Consider the following 20,002-nt stretch of genomic DNA (forward strand, 5'->3'; position numbering starts at 1 on the left):
AATGTTACAGCAAATTAATATATTTCAACTTTTTTGAAAAATATATAACTGTAATAAAATGTTAAAAATGTATATATAAGTAAATAATATCTTATGATGAAATGTTTTAATAACCTTTTCTAATTGAAAATAATTTTTCACTTTTCCAAATTCATTAATTAAAAGAATTCTATACTTGACATTTTGTAATTTTCAATACATAATGAGTAAGTACACACATTTTACTTTAGGTGAGATTTTTTAAATAAATCTTTAAAAATGTATTTTAATTACATTTAATATATATATAAATTAATTAAATATATAATTATCTCTGAGGCGGAAAGCCGGAGGTTTTGCTAATCACCTCGCATTTCTTCTTTTAAAATTGTCACTTTCGTGTTGTGTTTTTAATAACAAGTGTTATTAGCTCACCTGTGTGAAAGCGCTGTTGTTTCGCGCTAAAACTATCCCTCCATATTCTGGAAAACGCCCTCCCCTCCAGCGCGGCAAAGGTGTAGCCACGCCCACTGCGAGGCCACGCCCACCGACCCATTACTTAAACGCTCGAAAAGCGCAACGATCACCACTAACTGGAACCCCTCTGAGGCGGAAAGCCGGAGGTTTTGCTAATCACCTCGCATTTCTTCTTTTAAAATTGTCACTTTCGTGTTGTGTTTTTAATAACAAGTGTTATTAGCTCACCTGTGTGAAAGCGCTGTTGTTTCGCGCTAAAACTATCCCTCCATATTCTGGAAAACGCCCTCCCCTCCAGCGCGGCAAAGGTGTAGCCACGCCCACTGCGAGGCCACGCCCACCGACCCATTACTTAAACGCTCGAAAAGCGCAACGATCACCACTAACTGGAACCCCTCTGAGGCGGAAAGCCGGAGGTTTTGCTAATCACCTCGCATTTCTTCTTTTAAAATTGTCACTTTCGTGTTGTGTTTTTAATAACAAGTGTTATTAGCTCACCTGTGTGAAAGCGCTGTTGTTTCGCGCTAAAACTATCCCTCCATATTCTGGAAAACGCCCTCCCCTCCAGCGCGGCAAAGGTGTAGCCACGCCCACTGCGAGGCCACGCCCACCGACCCATTACTTAAACGCTCGAAAAGCGCAACGATCACCACTAACTGGAACCCCTCTGAGGCGGAAAGCCGGAGGTTTTGCTAATCACCTCGCATTTCTTCTTTTAAAATTGTCACTTTCGTGTTGTGTTTTTAATAACAAGTGTTATTAGCTCACCTGTGTGAAAGCGCTGTTGTTTCGCGCTAAAACTATCCCTCCATATTCTGGAAAACGCCCTCCCCTTCAGCGCGGCAAAGGTGTAGCCACGCCCACTGCGAGGCCACGCCCACCGACCCATTACTTAAACGCTCGAAAAGCGCAACGATCACCACTAACTGGAACCCCTCTGAGGCGGAAAGCCGGAGGTTTTGCTAATCACCTCGCATTTCTTCTTTTAAAATTGTCACTTTCGTGTTGTGTTTTTAATAACAAGTGTTATTAGCTCACCTGTGTGAAAGCGCTGTTGTTTCGCGCTAAAACTAACCCTCCATATTCTGGAAAACGCCTTCCCCTCCAGCGCGGCAAAGGTGTAGCCACGCCCACTGCGAGGCCACGCCCTCAACAACTTCTACAAATGTGCCGACCCCCCCAGCGCAGCGGACGAGCGCAGCGGGAGCGCCGTTTGCGCGCCGAAGACGCGCCTAAGACAAGCCCGTCTGCGCCCGTCCGCGGCAGACCGGGGCCTGGGGCCATAACCCCTGGTTACTTTTACACTTACTCCACCCTTTCATTGCTGTCACTTAGGCCTACTGACAGCGCTGGACCCGCACCACCCGCTTTTGTTCTAAAGCGTGCTGCCACTTACGGCATTCTGAAGCCCGAATTCTCTCTCGGTAAGGCCCCTAAACCCAGGTCCTATGCACTTCATCCTACTTCCAATGAATCTGAGGCCATTCTCAAATGCCTATACCTAAACACTAGATCCATGGTTAAACATCACCTGGATATCTTTCTCCTGCTTCAGGAGGAACAACCTGATTTTTTGTTTCTTTCTGAAACATGGCTTACTGAGGGCTCCCTACCCGATATCTTAGCGGCAGTTCCCTCAAACTACTACATTTTACACGTCGACAGACCAGCCGGTAAAAGAGGCGGGGGAGTTGCTGCAATTATTCGCAGCACCCATAAAGTCTCCTCTCTACCATCTTTTGACATATCAGGAACAGACAACTTGATTTTTAAAATGGATACTAATACTGGATCATTACTTTTCATCCTTATATACCGCCCCCCCCAAAATACGCCCTCTTTTTCGGCCTCCCTAGCTGAACAACTTGCTCCTCTGATAATCTCCCATAAGAAAATTTTGCTGCTAGGAGATTTCAACCTTTGGCTGGACTCCGCCGAGTCTGACTCTCAGGCAGCCACGTTGAAAGAAACCCTTCTCGACATGAACCTCTCTCAACATATTCACCTTCCTACTCATGTCAAAGGGCACAGCCTAGATCAAATCTGGTCCCAAAACATTTCCTTGGCTATTCAGTCTATCACGCCCTGTGTTTGGTCGGATCATTATCTGATCAATTTTACTATGACCACCGGGAGTAGTAGAAACCCCCTGCCCAAGCCAGGAGGAAAAACTAGAAGGTGGAAGAATGTTGATGTCCCCGCTTTTATTCGTTCATTAACTTCTTCCCTTCCCTCGTTTGACCGGGACACCGAAAAGATGGAAGAAGCTTTCTCAGGGTGGTTACTTCAGGCAGCGGACGCTTACGCTCCATGTACCTACTCTTCACGCTCTCGCCCCAATGACGCCCACAGGTGGTTTACACCTTTTCTGAAAACCCTCAAACTTGAGGTCCGTCAACTGGAGCGCAAGTGGCGTACAGCCTATTCAGAACAAGATAAGGCTAACTATTGCAAGGCTCGCAAAAACTACCAAAAGCTTATCCTAAAACACAAAACCGACTATTTTTCGGAAAAAATTCTCAAGGCTCACAATCAATCCAAGGAACTGTTTAACATTGTGGAAGATCTTAGCACCAGTGACAGAACCTCCCTTCCGACAGTTCCCACTCAGGAACTCTGTAATTCATTAAACTCCTTTTTCTTTGACAAAATCTGCACCATTAAACAAAACATTCCTACCACTCAGTCTCCCCTTTTATTTGCAGACACTTTTTACAACCCTGCTACTTTGCACTCCTACCCCCCCATTGATAACGTTAATCTATCTTTACTTTTTTCTAAAATTAAATCCGGCTCCCCTGATGACATCTGTCCCCCTCACATCCTGAAAGAAGTGGGCACCATCATCCCTGGGGGTTTACTTCCCATGCTGAATGGCTCACTTGCTCAGGGTAAAGTTCCCAACAACTTTAAGAAAGCCCTCCTTATTCCCCTCATAAAAAAGGCAGGAGCCAACCCATTAGACCCACTCAATTACAGGCCTATATCTTTGCTGCCATACTGTGCTAAACGTTTGGAATCTCATGTATGTGACAGCATTTCCACATTCCTTGAAAATTCGGAATATCTAGCACCTAATCAGGCCGGTTTCCGCCCTTGCCATTCTACTGAGGCGGTCATCCTCTCGGTGCAGAATACCCTTAGGCGGAATGCGGATGAAGGGATCCATCAAGCTCTGGTACTTTTAGATCTTTCTGCCGCCTTCGACACGGTCGACTATACCATCCTGGTCGACCGTGTCGAACAGGCAGGCCTTAGGGGCCCTGCGCTGAGCTGGATCCGTTCATTTATCACTGACCGTACTCAATCGGTCAGATTGGGCTCCTTCACAGCTCCCACCATACCTACCATCTGTGGAGTACCCCAGGGCTCTTCGTTGTCTCCCTTGCTTTTTAATTTGTATCTACGCCCTCTTTTGTACTCCCTCAGGCATGCTAAGGTCACCATTTTTAACTACGCCGATGATTTGCAGCTCATCTTTCCTCTGAACACCAAGGACTCTGTGGTAGAATTTCAAAACACCATGTCCCACATTTTGAGTTGGATGAGCTGCAATCACTTGAAACTTAACCCAGGCAAGACCGAATTGGTCTTGCCTGGACAGAGCACCCTCAGCTGGAACCCCAGTTTCTGGCCCTCCTGTATGGGTGCCCCCCCATCCAAATCATCCTCGGTTAAGAGCCTTGGTATTTTCATTAGTGAGGATCTCTCCCTGAAAAAACAGGTCGGAGCTGTTGTTTCCTCTAGTTTCTTTCAGCTGAAGAAAATAAAAAAAATCGCCCGCTTCTTCTCCCAAGCTGCCCTCACTCAGATCGTCATCTCCCTTGTTTTGTCCAGACTGGACTTTTCCAACAGTCTTTACCTCGGGCTCCATACTGGAGAGCTAAAACGTCTCCAGCTGGTTCAAAACCAGGCAGCCAGACTTCTCTTGAACATCCCTAGAAGGCAATCAGTCAGATCTGGCTTGAAACAGCTGCATTGGCTCCCGGTTGAGCAACGCGTGACCTTCAAAGCTGGGTGTATTCTCTTCAAGTCTCTACATGACATTGGTCCTATTTTTATCAGAGACCTATTTAAAAAAAACAGCCCCTCCCGTAACCTCCGGTCTGCTCATAAAGCCCTTCTGACTATTCCCTCGTATAAGAAGAAGCGTCTCGGAGGCAGCTGCTTTGACCATCTTGCAGCTGCCCTCTGGAACTCTCTTCCTCTTCATCTTAAACTTAGTGACAACATCCTCAGCTTCAGACATTCTCTGAAGACCTGGCTCTTCTCCCAGGCGCATCACTAGCTGTTTTTTTTCTCACCAACCGATGGCTTCGCCTGTTCCTTCCTACAGCGCCATGAAGCCTCCGGGCGTACGAGCGCTTAACAAATTTCATATAACATTAACATTAACATAATTCAAAATTATGTTAACTGTAAACTTACAACTATTAATGTTTCACATGTAAGCTGAGATTTCCACCACCAGGGCGGCAAACTCCCAGTGCTAAATATAGTGAAAATGTAAAAAGTTTTTTAAAAGTTAGAAAAAAGAACAAATACTTTTGTGTAAAATCATCAAATAATTTTATTCGACGTTGCCATAAAGGTACATATGATCATCACATGACAAAACAGCATGAGATAATAAGATTAAAAAAATAAAAATAAAAAAATACAATCAATATATAAAACCTGCTAAAAGCAGCCATATTTAATTGCATTTTATTAGATTAATACAATATAGTCATATGGGAGTCTTAGGCCTAGCTTTGCTCAATAAAGTGATGTGTTCAATAACAATAATGGGACATGAAATACAGTACCTGATGGGCATTGATTCCCTATAAAACTATCGGGGTACAGTTTCCCGACTAGTCCTCCACATTAGCATTAAGAACCGGGAGACTATACATTGTCTTGTATCTGTTTTTAAAATTCTCAGTGATTCTTTGAGTTTCCTAACCTCCAAATGACAACAAAGTGGTAGGTTTAATTTCTTCCTGCTGGTCTGATAGGTTGGGCAGAAAAATATGGCATGCACAACAGTTTCTTTGGAGTTGTGACAAGAAGGACACTCCCAGTTAACCGCCCTAGGATCTTACATCCATTTAGCTGTAAAAGAATGGAGCAGCAAGGTCCCGTACCGGAATTGCAGATACAGCTTCCTGGCAGCTGTAGGTTCTATTTCATCCAGTAACCGCACTTCCACAAGCTCATCTTTCAACATGAGGAAGGCAGAAGTCAGGGAGCCAAAATTAGACTGCCCTTGCATAATGCCCATTCTGTATTGCCAGTAGTCACTCTTGATAGATTGTTTGGAAATCACACAGGCCTCCCTGAGGGACCACTTATAGGGCCTTGTTACGAGTACGGCAGTCCATAGAACCGCCATACTCACTGTGGCGGTGTGTCCACTGTCACACTGTGGGCCAGCCCTCAGTATCACAAGTGTGGTGGTCAGACCACCTCAAGACCGCTGCATTCGCCAGGGATCCAAGATCCAGCGGTGGTTGCGCAGCGGTCAGGGAGCTACAATATGTTGTCGGTGCCACTGCGGCATCAACGAGCATATTACAAGTTAGCTGTCCATCTTCCTTTTCATAGAAGTAAGCCCGCCATGAAAAGGGTGGCGGAGAGGCAACAAAGGGGTCCTAATAGGTCCACCTGCCACTCCTGAGGGTGCATGCAGGGGGGCACACATAGTGCCCCCCTGGATTTGCCCCCTAAGTTCCTGCAAGGTGTGGCATGTATGCCACACCGTGCAGGGAGGTACAGTCTGTGCTCTGACAGGAGTGGTCTGCATGTTTGGCTCTTCTATGTGCCTACCGTACCACCTCCGTCAGACCGCCGCAGCACTGCCTGCCAGAGCAGGATTTAATTCCTAATCTGGCGGGCGGGCGCACCACAGCTTTGGCAGCCCTACAGCGGATGGCACATTGGCGCCATCGCTGTGACGCCACAAAGTCATAATGAGGCCCATAGTCTGTCATACCCGATGTTTATAAGGGTTGTTTTTACATACCTATTCCAGACTATGTTGCCTGGGATGAGTAGCCCTTCTTCTAGGCCTTGTTCTAATGTAAGTTACTCATTTGTGGCCCAGAGTCTTGTCCAGTACTGGATGGGCCTTATTCCTGTTATATCCGAGAATAATCTAAGCTTCAAATCTAGTCTTACGTTGAGCAATAGTGTACTATTAGGGAGACAAGTCAATTGTCGCATTGGCCAATTTTCGACTTCCTCAAGGGCAACCGCATCCCTATGACCCCACAGCTGTGCACCATTAAGTGCTGCTCCTAGGGCCTGGTATTTAGAGATTTGGAGTGCCGGAGAAATAGGAATAAATTGAGAGCCTCGCACATTTTTACTATTCCCCCTGTTGTTTGTTCTAATTTGAGCCTTCCCTGTGCATTGTGGGTTTGCCATTCAAGGTGCTCTGTTAGGGTGATTCCCACATAATTAAACGTATGCACACGCTCCAGGGGGGATTGTCGTAGTGTAGGATTAAATCGAGTAGTGAGACATGTTTTAAGGACAATGTATTTCGTTTTTCCTACAGTAGTCTTCAGGTCCCTTTTCCTGCAAAAACAATCAAACTGATCAGGAATTCTTTGTAGCCTCATGGGTGATTTTGAAAGCAGTAGCGTGTCATTTGCAAACATTAATGCAGGAACTCTGAAATTTGCCAAATTTGGCATCAATCTCACACCATTCCACGTAGGCTACCAAATCATTGATGAACAATGTAAATAGAGTAGGGCCAAGGACGCAGCTCTGCATTACCCTTCTATTGACTGGGAACAGTTTTAGCAATTCACCTAAGTGGCTGCATCTTACCTGTGCAAAATTATAATCATGCAATCTAATAGCCATGTCCTAAATGTACTGGGGGGCCCCTGGGTTAGCAAGTACCTGCCAAAGAGAGGGTCTACATATAAGGTCAAACGCAGATCTTAGATCTACAAACACCATGTGTTGGAACGCTCTTCCACTAAGTTTGAGACTGGCCTCCCCCTTAACCCACTTCAGGTCTCTCCTAAAAACCCATCTGTTCCGTATAGCCTACAACTAGAATCTCCTTAGCCCCTTGGACTGTTTGTTTTCTTCTCTCTCTGCCTCCAGCGCCAAGAAACCGTCTGGTGTTAGCAGCGCTCTATAAATTCCTTTTACATTACATTACATTACATGTAGAGAGACATCCACCCCCTAAGGAAACCGTTTTCCAATATGGAGTTGGCACACCAGATCTATTGTACTGGTACGTTCTCTGAAACCAGCTTGTAGGGGATTTAACATCTCTTTCGTGGACAGCCATACTTGTAGTCTGTCCAATATTATCCTAGCTAACAGCTTGTGGGAGTTATCGATAAGGCTTATTGGCCAATAGTTTGACAGGAGGGCTCGAGATCCCTTTTTAAAAATGGCAATTATTTCTGCCCCTGCACAGGTCGGGGGGTAAGGAGCCCCCTTCAGAATGGCATTAAAAATAAGTCCAAAGTAGGAGCTACAGATGTCTTTCTCATTTAAAAAGAGTTCCCCTGGTACCTTCTCTAACCCTGGAGCTTTATTAGGGACAATTTCTTGATGGCTTGACTTATCTCCGTAGATATAATGCAGGCAACCTCCAGACGTTCACCTAACACTGCAGGTGTACTCACACCAGAGTAAGTCACTGCAGGTCTATCATTACAGGGCTGGCATAATGCCTTTAGACCTAGCGGGACATTTAAGTGATCTTCAAATATCTCTGGAATAGAGTACAGACTAGATAAGTGGGCGACACAGTCTGATGTTGCAATGTGATTTTCAATGGGACAGAAGCCATCACAACTTCCTGAGGACACAATATTCCAAACGGAACAGCAATCTCCTCTTCTGGCTGCAACCAGCAAACCGTCTCATCGCCTATGCACCCACCATCTTTTTGCTTCCATTATGGGATTTTTATACACCTGCCTAGTCATCTGGATCAGCAGTCTGTTTTGTTGCTTTATGACAATAGAAAGTGCTGCCCCGGCTCCTCTACACTGTAAGGCTGCCCGGGGTGGGGGTTGCGCAGCGGCCCGCCCCCTTGAGGGCGGCCGCCTTAGTGCCACAGGAAGGCACAGGGGTGGGAGGTCGTGTCCCTGGGCTTGACCTAGGGAGACCCCAGTCAGGTAGCTGCTTCCGGCGGGGAGGAGCCAAGGGGGGGGTACATATTCGGTCCCCGCCCCCTCCTCGCCCTCTTGTCCGCTCGTTTGCCTTGTGGTCATGCGTCGTGCGGGATTGCCCTGTCGCGTGGTTGATGGCCGGCCTCTTCGGTATGACGGTGAGTCGGGCCCACTGCCTCACGCACTGGGGGCCCCTGGTCTGGCGGCGAGGAGTGTCGTCCACATGTCGGGTGCGAAGGATCCCATGGGGTCCGGGCATGCCGCGGTCGGGGGTTTGACCGGTGTTGGTTGTGGAATTAGTTTGGAGGCAGGGGGATATGCCTGGGACTAGCTGGGAACAAGTTCTCCGTAAAAAGTTCTGGGGCACATTGTTTGCGAGGGGCTGTTGGGGCACGTTTTCGCAGGTCATGCGACGAGCCTGGACCATAAGAGAGGCTAATTTCAGCTATTGATCTCATAGTGCATGTTGGTTTGATCCCTGGAATCAAGTTGGCAGCTTCTCTTTTGTTTTTTGTACTCCATTAATGGCAACCGCATGGATACATATTGCGTCTGTTCGCACGCCTTTTGGTGGGGGCGTGGCCACGGCTTCTTACATTGTTAAAGGCATTCGGTGTGGCGCAGATCCGTCTTGGTGGTGCGTTGGTGGCGCAATGCTTTGGGGGCGATCCCATTCAGGTTTATTGTGCCACTGTTAAGAACCCAAAAACGTATTTCATTGACTTCATATTATTGTCTCTCAGCTCGAACTTGTTGGACTGAGAGCGAAAGAAGCTGGCACTGCACTGCATAGCTGATATTTTGGGGCTGGGAACACGGGAATTATGCTGTGGTGCGGTTGTTAGCGCGCTGCTACGGGGACGATACAATCTAGAAGAGCTCAATTAATAAGGCAGCAGACGGGGACGCAGCGGACAGCGGTGAGGCTGTCTCGGTGTGCAGAGGCCGGACAGTCTTCGGTTCGGGCGTGGCCCTTGCTACCATAATATGAATAGGCAGTGGGATATGATTACCATTGCCAGTTCTCCGAAACTGCATCGAACACCACGGATACTGCAGGGGAAAGATCCCGGGAAGTGCATGACTATTCGAACGGAACGGCATTTCCTGAACAGTATTAGCATGTAGTGACAGCTGTGTAATAATTGGTACTAATGGCAGTTATTTGCGTTGTATACCAGAAGCAATGCCATTAGCACAGTGGTTCGGGCCGGTGCCCCCAGAGTCCGCAGGCATGGGTTGGACTCCTGCCACGCGTGAGTGGGAACGTTTGTAAAAACCAGGCTCTCGACTCAGCTAGGTGTTAAAAGGAAGGCTGGAACTAGCGCGCACCGATTGGAAACGTGTGCCAGTCAGAGAGCGTTGCGGTATAATATCAATTTCGGGCTGCCCGGGGGTCGCGGTGGCCTCACAGTAGCGGGCATCATTTCTCTCCAGGGCCTATGGCTTCTAGCGCTCGACGCAGAGGCTGTGCCTTAGCGGGCAGGACGGCCTAATGAGTCTGTGGAATCAGGTTTTGAAGAGGATGTGGCCTAACGGCTAAAGCGGCCGACCTCGAGGCTGCGGAACCGGGTTCGAGTCTCGGCAGGAACACTCAACATCCTTTGATCCCTTGCAGGGGCACTGTTAGCCCCCCCCCCCCCCCACGCACGGAGCGGCACGGGTATCCCTGGGGGAGGGCGCGGCGCAGCGATCTGTGGCACCCCCTCTCGGGGTCGCCTACCAGTGAGTGGGATTAGTGTAGCACGTCAATACAATCAGGGTGAATAGACGAGCGGGGTTCGATCCCCGGGGTTTGTCGTCAGCAATAGGAATCTAACCCTCATATGTTACTTATTTGTCTGGGAGAGTAGGTGGCCCTCCGGCTACGCTGCGACGAGGTGCGGTAACCAGAGTTGGTGTGTGAATACGGGTATGTATATCCCTTCAACTCCCCCGGGACAAACCACTTCTTCCGGGATGGAAGGTGTGATGCACCATGGGGCAAGGCCGTGCGCTTCTATACCTTCGGGTAGCTTCGTGCGCCTACGTGATATTGCCCTTTTTCTGTGCGGGTAACCAGGGTTCGGGCCTCAGATCGGGTCGCAGCCGGGGAGTATTGGGGGTAGGAGGTGGTCCGCTTGCTAGACTGCCGACCTTGGGGCTTGAAATATATGGGTCGAGCCTCGGGGTCGTGCCACATCCGGTGACTCGGGCCAAGTCACTGTATCTCCCGTGCCTGAATGTGCAATGGAAACACGGTGCTCGTGTAAGCGCTCCTTTTCCGGCAGGTAGAGTCGCACTATAATTTTTATCTCCTCAGTAGTGGCGACACGGAGAGGTATGCATGCGCACGGGGGGCACGTGGGCTATGCTGTGGCATCTGCAGGTTACGGGCTTTAATCCATTGTGCGGCCCCCAGCTTTCCATCCGGCAGCCGTGGCTAAAAAGAACAGTACTGCTCAGTGGGCGCATGTTTCGCATGTATGAGGCCCCAGGCTGGCAATGGCACCATGTTTTTGAGCCTCGGGGTCGCGTACGCACAATTGGATTGCGTGCATGTCGCTTACACTCCCGTCCCTGAAGGTGGAGACGCGCTATATTGTGTTTAAGTAGTTTTACACAATGAGAGGTGGTGATTGCTCTGAGATATGCTTTTGTGACATATCACATTCCTTGGGTGACATATATGATTTTGGGAGTTGCAGGCTGGGCCTGGCCTGACTACGTGTTGGTGTTTTTCTGCTGCATTACATCCTGTGGAGAAGTCAATCCCGGTAGGCATGCATCCTCACTCCCTAGTCATTGCCTCAGCTAGTTAGGGAGCCCTGCAGACCAGTTGTTTTTACTTTTATTCCATACATGAAGCTGGCGCAGGGCGCACCTGGCTCTGTTGGTGTCTTTCATGGAGAATTGGCGTTTTACTGGTGTGGAGGGACAGCCCAGCTGTCGTATTCGCAGGCAGGCTGACATGAGGGTAGAATAGCTCTCGGTGGGCCTTGCAATTGAGCTAGGAGGGGTACTTATTTCACTATATGCAATCATAAGCACTGAGCAGCCAATAGATGGGCTTGGTGTAAGTAGTGCTCCTCGCTTTGTATATATAGAGATGCGAGGATATGTGCGCAGTATGTCAGGTTCCGGGAAATCAGGTTTATCGTGTCATCGCCTTTGCGCTCACATACACAGACATTTGTATGTTTTAAATGTATTTTGTCGTAGTGTTTGGTGACCCTGCCTCACCATGCCTGAACCGAGGCATTTTCCAAATGATATGCCTGCTTGCCGCAATTATGACTCATTGATCTTATGCAACAAAGAGGCATGGCCAAGCCAGTACTATTAGCTTTGGTATGTTCAGCGTCACAGGAGTACAGATCGGGCTGCCAAGATGGAGAGCTGGGGAGATGAGTTACCCTGTCGGCTAGGGCGCTGGGCCTTGGACATGGGGAACTGGGTGGGCGTCTCGGCAATGACGCTAAAACATCCTGTGATTCTGGGCAAATCGCTTAATCTCCCTTGTGTGTGGGCACAGCTGGGATCTGCGTAGGTCAACCATAGTGGGGTATGTCGCAGGTCCTCTCCTGCCCAGGTCTCATAGAAGGGCAAGTTACTTGGGCATGCTCCTTGCTGTAGTTCAGCACACGAATCTATGCATGTGTAGGTAAGGGCAGGTTTTATCCCAAGGAGGGCAAATTACATACATCCTCCAGTACTCCTAGATACAGGCAGGCCCAGTTCCACCTCTTCCTGTGGGAGGCTAGCAACTCCGGGGGATACTAAGCATACCGGGGCATAGTTTGTTCAGCACCAAGGGCCACTGTAGGTCAGCAGGTAAGGTACTTGGGATAGGACTCAGCAAGTAAGTAGGATGGGCGGGGTAGGGGTCAACCCACTGGGGGTGCAGTGACTGCAATTTTGGCCACATCACGATCCTTCCATCAATACTTCTTGCCTCATGCATGAGTTTTTCATATCAGCCTGGAATCACAGCAGTTATTTTGCAGGCAAACTCTGAGGCGGTAGCACGCATTATGGTCATGTTAGGTAGCCGGTCTACGGGGATTTATTTACAGGTCTCAGGTATGAAACTGGCACATTTCTTAGGTGTACTTGCACTTGGCAGGGAGATCGCGGTGTAATCCTCAGCTCAAGGATCCTTTCCAAACAAGATAGCCCACCAGGGGATGTGCCTGCTGTTAACCACATGTATAATGGGCAGTGCATCAGTAGCTAGCTCTGCCTCTCACTCCTGGAGTGTGATAAAAGTAGTAACAGTTACACATTGCAATTCACAGCTTTATTAAATAGCAAGTAATTTTACGATTGTCTGAGGGTGCGATGCACAGTTATCAGTGTAAGGTTTCCACTACCCCGGCACAACGTCACATAGATTGGGCATCTAGGACACATGCTAGATGCTCTGCCGCCACCCTAATGGGAGGTTAACCCACATTGCCAGCTGGTTGACAAGGGTTGCAATGGGTAGTGCCGCCATGCGGCAATGAGTTGAAGGGTAGATAGTACTGGCAGGTCCGGCTCGCCACTTACAACAGGGAGCTCATAGGAGGGGTCAAGCTAAAGAATCTGGAACGCTCACCGGCTGGCAAATTAGGCCGAGTGGACTTGGAACGCCTAGTGTTGAGTGAGTGTTATTGTTTCCTGGTCGTTCTTGGTCTCCTGAGGGTAGGAAGACCTAGCGGCAAGGAACAGCTAGGGTTGTTTTCGTGTGCTTCAGTCATAAAAAAAAAAAAAAAAAAAAAAAAAAAAAAAAACGGGGGCCCTGGCTCACACGGTAGTGGGCACAGATCACTCACGCCACAGGTGCTGAGGCCTGGCGTTGGGCTCCCAGGTTACTTCGGAGGGGCTAGGCCTTCAGATGCTGAAAGGATGTCCGTTGTTATTTACTCGATTGTTGATCGGTGGGTTATTTCCTGGGTCTTCCAGGGGTGTAGAGCATTAGGCGCTTGTCTTTTCATCGGGTCGGTTTGATGCGGGATGGTGGTTTTGGGGCAGGTCACAGGCTGCCTCCTCTCGCTGTGTTTGTATTTCTAGGTGTGGTCAGGTCAAGTGACGGAGGAGAGCAATCATCGCGTGGTACAGCTGGGCATGAAGGAAGGCCAGGCAAGATTGTAGCGTAGGCAGATAGTGGTACTGATCGGGGACTGGTGTGGGTCTCAATGGCAGGCCGCCATGCAAGGGGACCATGTACCTAGGGCACGTACATCAGGCAGTGACATGTGAACTGGGACCATGTGTACTAGAATATGCAGGAGTGGTTCCCACCACGGTCGGTCAGATGGGAAGTTGTCATCTTGATTCTCACTGGATACCCTCACTCCACCACGCCTATTGTAAGCTGAGGACGCCTGTTGACGCTGTTAGACCTGCTATTAGTTAGTACCGCACTGCTGTGCCTTGGCCCGGTTTGTCTCGCATCAGGGCCAGTTTGGGGGTACCGGCGAGTTGTTTGCTCCTCGGCTGAAGCGGGCGCTGCTAGAACAGGGCATGATTGATGAGGCCAGGCAGCATGACAAAGGTCTTTTCGGCACTGGCAGAATGGTGCAGGCGGCGAAGTAGTGCCATTACAGAACATGGATTTGTCAACATTCAGCTAGGAAATGATTAGCAGCAGGAAGGTATTAAACCAGGGTGAGCAATTGGTTTTGGTTTCGTGCTCAACAGGAGCAAGGGAATTGCATTCTGTCCCATCAGGGTACGGGGACCGTCTATAGCACCAGATACTGTAATGCTGCCATCTTCGCCCTGGGCTGGGGGGTCAATGTCTTCCAACTTTACAGCCAGACTCTGAGCAGGCAAAGGCATACTTGCGATGGTGCAATGGGCACTCAGCAGTAGAGTTAGATGGGTCATCATACCCCGGTATGACGCAGTGATGAAACATAGGTTATGGCCTCACACGACCAGGCACTCGAGGGCAGCTGTGGCGGGGGTGTGCCAGTGCCAAGAGGGTGCGGGTTGCCTGTTAGGGCTGCTGGCTTGGAGGGAGCACTACTCTGATCGCCACAAGGGCACGTTTGTTTCATAGAAGGCTGAACTGTTACTTTTATGGCATGGTGCCAGTTGCTTTAGTTATGCGCATGTTTCTTGGCAGTGTCAGAAACATTCAGAACGCAATGCTGGTGGTTAGCCTGTTGTCAGGCTGTTCAGAGGTATTTTAGCTCAGGCATGGCCAAGCATGGGTTATAGGCCGGTGGTCTGCCCTGGGATTCGTGTTAACAGGCAGGTGAAGCAGCAGAACTTGGAGGGGCTTGGGTTTGACCTCTGGGTACTAGGGCAGAGTCTGGTTGCTCACTGAGTAGCACGCCCTTGAGTTTGGCGAAACAGGTACCTTTGCGAGCATCAGTACCGGGTAACTTCGCCCGCCCTACAGCACTGGCTGGCAGCTATGCAGGTTGTGGAAGTGGCCTTCCAACAGGGGCCTATGGTCCATATGATTAAGGGAAGCACCGGGGGAACACTTTAAGCTATAAATCTGTTGGAGACCAATTGGCTTTTCCAGTATTCAAATAGAGAAGCATTTTACACGTTGTTCTCCTCTGTGGTCACTCTGACCTGTCTCTCCCTGGTATACTAGCAGAATTTTGGGAGGGCAAGGCTTTACATTTGGTGGTGACTGATGGAATACGATGGGCATACTCCAACGGAGTGAAAGAGGAAGGAAGGCAGGCTGGGCACTGCCAGGCAGGAGTGTCTTGGCAAAGGGATTGTTATTTAGCCATGCAAAGGCAACTTTGGACCATCGCCTATTTAGGTTTAAGGTCATTTCAGTCAAATCCACGGAGGAGTTTAGAAAGGTTGGGGGAACCTGTCCTGATGGTGCACGCTGGCCGCCGGCCCGGTTGGGCGTAGACTTGTTTTGACTGGACCTGGGAGAAGCCCGGTATCAGTATGCTGTAGGTATGATGGCCTACCAGGAGCCATGCGCAGTTGCGCAGAGCAAAGAGGTCTTGGCTTCATCAGGCATGGTCTTATACACGCCAAGTCCACAGGGTGCCGGGAGGGAGATGGGGTGCACCTCCCTAGTTTAGGCACGGTTCTTTTCCTACTGGACCTAGGGGAAGCTTTGGCTGCAGCAGGCTGTTAGTAATAGGCTACCTTGGCAAGGAGCCCGCTCAGGAGAAGCCATTGAGGTGTCAAGGAGAAAAGTTAATAGCGCCATGTGCAAGTTCACTGAGCTAAGAGGCTTTGGCTTCATCAGGCATGGCCTTTTACACGCCAAATCAACAGGGTGTCTGGAGGGTGATGGGGTGCACCTCTCCACGCTAGGCATGAATTTAATTTTACTTGACCTTGGTGAAGCCTTGGCAGCTGCGGGTTGCGAATAGACTGGACCTACTGGGCCTAGGGGAAGCTTTGGCTGCAGCAGGTTGTAAGGAAATAGGTCTACCTTGGTGGGGGGCCCTGGTAGTGACGGTGGCCACTCCCAAGGCTGTGGAGGAGTTACAGGGCGATCCAGGGTCTGCACATACCAAGGGGTATAGCATGCAGCAGCACCGTGTGGTGCTAAGCCAGGATACCCAGGGATCTTTTAGCGTGTCCACTGGAAGACCTACGGCGCCCCGCTAACCGACAGGCGGTTGTGGGTCTGAGCAACCGGGGGCTGCCATGTATGCTCCGCCCACCCATCACGGGGGGGCGTGGTGAAGCATGTGGACTGGAGGTCCACGGATGGGAGGGGTGGACCCTCCCAACATTTGGTGGTCACCAATTGGCGTTGCCATGGTGACTCTAGGCTTATCAGACGGGCAGGCGGCATGGGGCTGGCCTGCCCTGGGATCGCCCGTAAGATAACCCACCGTGTTTGCATATTTATTATGCTAATAAACCTGCAGCAATATTTCTCCACTTACATTCAGTGTCATGTGTTTTATTATGATTATGTACTGATGTATGCTATGATAACGGTTGCCGATATTGGCACTATGTAAGGCTGCCCGGGGTGGGGGTTGCGCAGCGGCCCGCCCCCTTGAGGGCGGCCGCCTTAGTGCCACAGGAAGGCACAGGGGTGGGAGGTCGTGTCCCTGGGCTTGACCTAGGGAGACCCCAGTCAGGTAGCTGCTTCCGGCGGGGAGGAGCCAAGGGGGGGGTACATATTCGGTCCCCGCCCCCTCCTCGCCCTCTTGTCCGCTCGTTTGCCTTGCCCGCCCATCCGCTTACCCGGCATCAGGAGGGACAAGAAGGGGGGGGAAGGTTTTTCTAACAACTTTCACTTTTGTGTTGCAGGAGGAGTTACAGGGCGATCCAGGGTCTGCACATACCAAGGGGTATAGCATGCAGCAGCACCGTGTGGTGCTAAGCCAGGATACCCAGGGATCTTTTAGCGTGTCCACTGGAAGACCTACGGCGCCCCGCTAACCGACAGGCGGTTGTGGGTCTGAGCAACCGGGGGCTGCCATGTATGCTCCGCCCACCCATCACGGGGGGGCGTGGTGAAGCATGTGGACTGGAGGTCCACGGATGGGAGGGGTGGACCCTCCCAACATTTGGTGGTCACCAATTGGCGTTGCCATGGTGACTCTAGGCTTATCAGACGGGCAGGCGGCATGGGGCTGGCCTGCCCTGGGATCGCCCGTAAGATAACCCACCGTGTTTGCATATTTATTATGCTAATAAACCTGCAGCAATATTTCTCCACTTACATTCAGTGTCATGTGTTTTATTATGATTATGTACTGATGTATGCTATGATAACGGTTGCCGATATTGGCACTATGCTTGTTATACCAAGAGAGGGGTCTTTGCCTCCCTGTTGCCTGCTTAATCTCCACACAAAAAAGGTTGCTTAATCTTAGGAACATCTGGTTATGCAAAGTCCTTATGTTGCTCAAAGTCTCCCATTTATACAGGGACAAGTCCAGCAATAACAGCTCCCCCATGCCATCGGCTGCTAGTTCGTAAACCTCCCCAATTGACTCCTTTGACTGTGATATCACACTCTATTTCACTCCTCGTCTGTTATCAGTCATTCTCAACCTTCTATCAAAAGGCACATCACAATTAGTGAGGCAGATGTGGGCTAAAATCCTGAGGTCTAGAGCGAGAGCAATGTGGTCACTGTCTTGGCAGGGAATTACAACCATGTCAAACAAATTGGGGCGGAGCCTTACATCTAACAATATATATACTCTAAGGGCTGTTGAATATTTGTATGTTAAGTATTAAAAGTATTAATGTAAGCTAATGTTATACGTTTATTTTATTTATTTATTTTAAATGTAGATCATACTAAAAAATGCCTCAACACTATTAACCTAATTTTGAAATAAATGTTTCATTAAATATAGTAAATTAGGGGGGCGTGGCTTGGCAAGCCAAGATGGCGGTCACACTCTAGGAGTGCTCCAGACCCCTCTGTAATCCATCAACATCCTATTCCTCTAGCAGGCACTACTCAGAGGGAGCAACGTGATCCACTAAAAGATTATAGTGGCGGCTACCCTGATACCCAAAATATGTACAGTGCGGGGTGGTAGAGACGCCTGGCGAGCACCGGTGAGGATCCCGGCCTGAGTCAAAATGGCGCCCACCTGCAGCTGAGGAGACAAGCAGGGAGAGAAGGTGGAGCTCCGGAAGCTCTCTGCCGCCTGACGGCTTCCGACGGTGGTGAAACCCATCCCTTGCTGAGGCCCGTAGAGGTGATGGTCCATCTGCTGCCTGAGGACTCCTGTGACGCCGGGGGAGGGCGGAGCAGCATTAGCAGAATCAGAAGGTGTGCGGGGACGCGGAGATCTGTGGTGGAGCCACCACACCGCCTTGACAACTGGTTGCATGTAATTATTGCCGAGGCTCCGCCCGCGACAGGCGGGACACGCATCGCAGTAAAGACCTGGTGTAGGTGCGGCATGGGATTGAGGCGTGCGGCGTGCAGCCACGGGCAGCGGAAGCTCGTCCTTGCAGCGGGTGGGCGCTTCCGCGGGGGTCATGATAGGCGTTGTGGAGGCGCTCCGCGGGAGCAGGTGGTGCAGGGCGCCGTGCCGCCAAGGGCCGAGAACAGGGCCTGGGCCCCTAGAGGCAATGTGACTCCCTACCCTCCCTCCTCTAGAAGTCGAGGCCTGGCGCACTGGTGATCACTGGCTGAGGGGCTGCCACAGTGCTTAATATGTGCCGGTGCTTTACGGTGCTTAGCACCAGCACTTATTTATCAGGGCTGGGTCTACACTGCCACTGCCAACTCCTCACATCAATGACTCGGCTGCACTCACTGCACGTGCAGTCAAATTTCAAAGGTGAAATAATTGACTCACTCACTGCTGTGTTTTTCAAACATTGTTACAGTCTCGAGTCCCCTGGTGAAGAAGAGTGTTGCTCTACTGAGAGCGTCGATAATAAATCCTCCATATCCATGCAAATTTGCTTTCGGTTCAGTGCTACCAGTGGGCGGGCATTGGGCAGTATTTGGTCCTGTAGGGGTAAAATTGCGGCAGTCTGCGTAACCTTTTTTTCAAATTAAATTCCATGCCCCTGCATATGCGCACCGCATGAGTAACTGCCAGTTGAGCGTGACTTCGAAGCGAGCACTGTTATTTGAAGCAGCAGCAGACCTCTTAATAAAGGCAGTGCCACCAGTAAAGTAAACCAGTAAGTGAAAACCCAGACTTGGTATAAAGCGAGGCATGAGCAATCATGCCACCGGCGTCGGGTGGGGCATCGTGTGGAGGAGCACTAGTAAGGACAGGACGCTGGATGGACAGGGCCTTGCCCTTAACCCCTTTCTGTCTAATAATGTTAGACTTACTTGACTCAAATGAAATGAAACGCGGTTTTGAAATGTAAGGCAGTTTTGAAATGAAATGCTTTTTTCCGTGCATTTAATCTCTGCCCGAATCCGGATATTTCTATCCTATATCATCAAGCCTCGTGGCTCAGGTTGTTTGTGCATGCAGTTCCTGCTGTGCGAACTTGTGCCAGCCCCCCATCTCTCTCTAAGCCGCTCTGCCTTCATCGCACGATGTGAATGTTCTATAGCGCTTTTCTCCTCAGCTTTTCCATTACCTTTCCGCTGCCCTTGCCCTTGTACCTGTGTAGCCTTATGAACTTCGCTTTTATAGCTCTTGGAAGGCTATATCCCAATCAATCGGATTCTCTTTAGTCAATTAGTGCAAAGATAATCACAGAACTCAAGAAGCTTTCGCTACGTCCTCAAACAAGTAAACTCAGGCAGAACAAGAGCGAGAAACACAAATAAGGGAGCCGGTGAGATTTTAGAAACAACCTGTGGAAAGGACGATAGTCACTTGGAGGGAGAAAATAAAGCAGCATAGATATAAAAGTAATAAAAGTAAACCGATGTGCAATGAGAAAACATTGTATACGTTTCAGTTGAGAGGTACATCTCAACTTTGTTAACTTGGGTCAAAACGTACTAGAGATATTTTCATCACAGCTATGCAACTCGACAATGCTTCATG

Source organism: Triturus cristatus, chromosome 8 (assembly GCF_964204655.1).
Source record: "Triturus cristatus chromosome 8, aTriCri1.1, whole genome shotgun sequence".
NCBI lineage: Eukaryota > Metazoa > Chordata > Amphibia > Caudata > Salamandridae > Triturus > Triturus cristatus.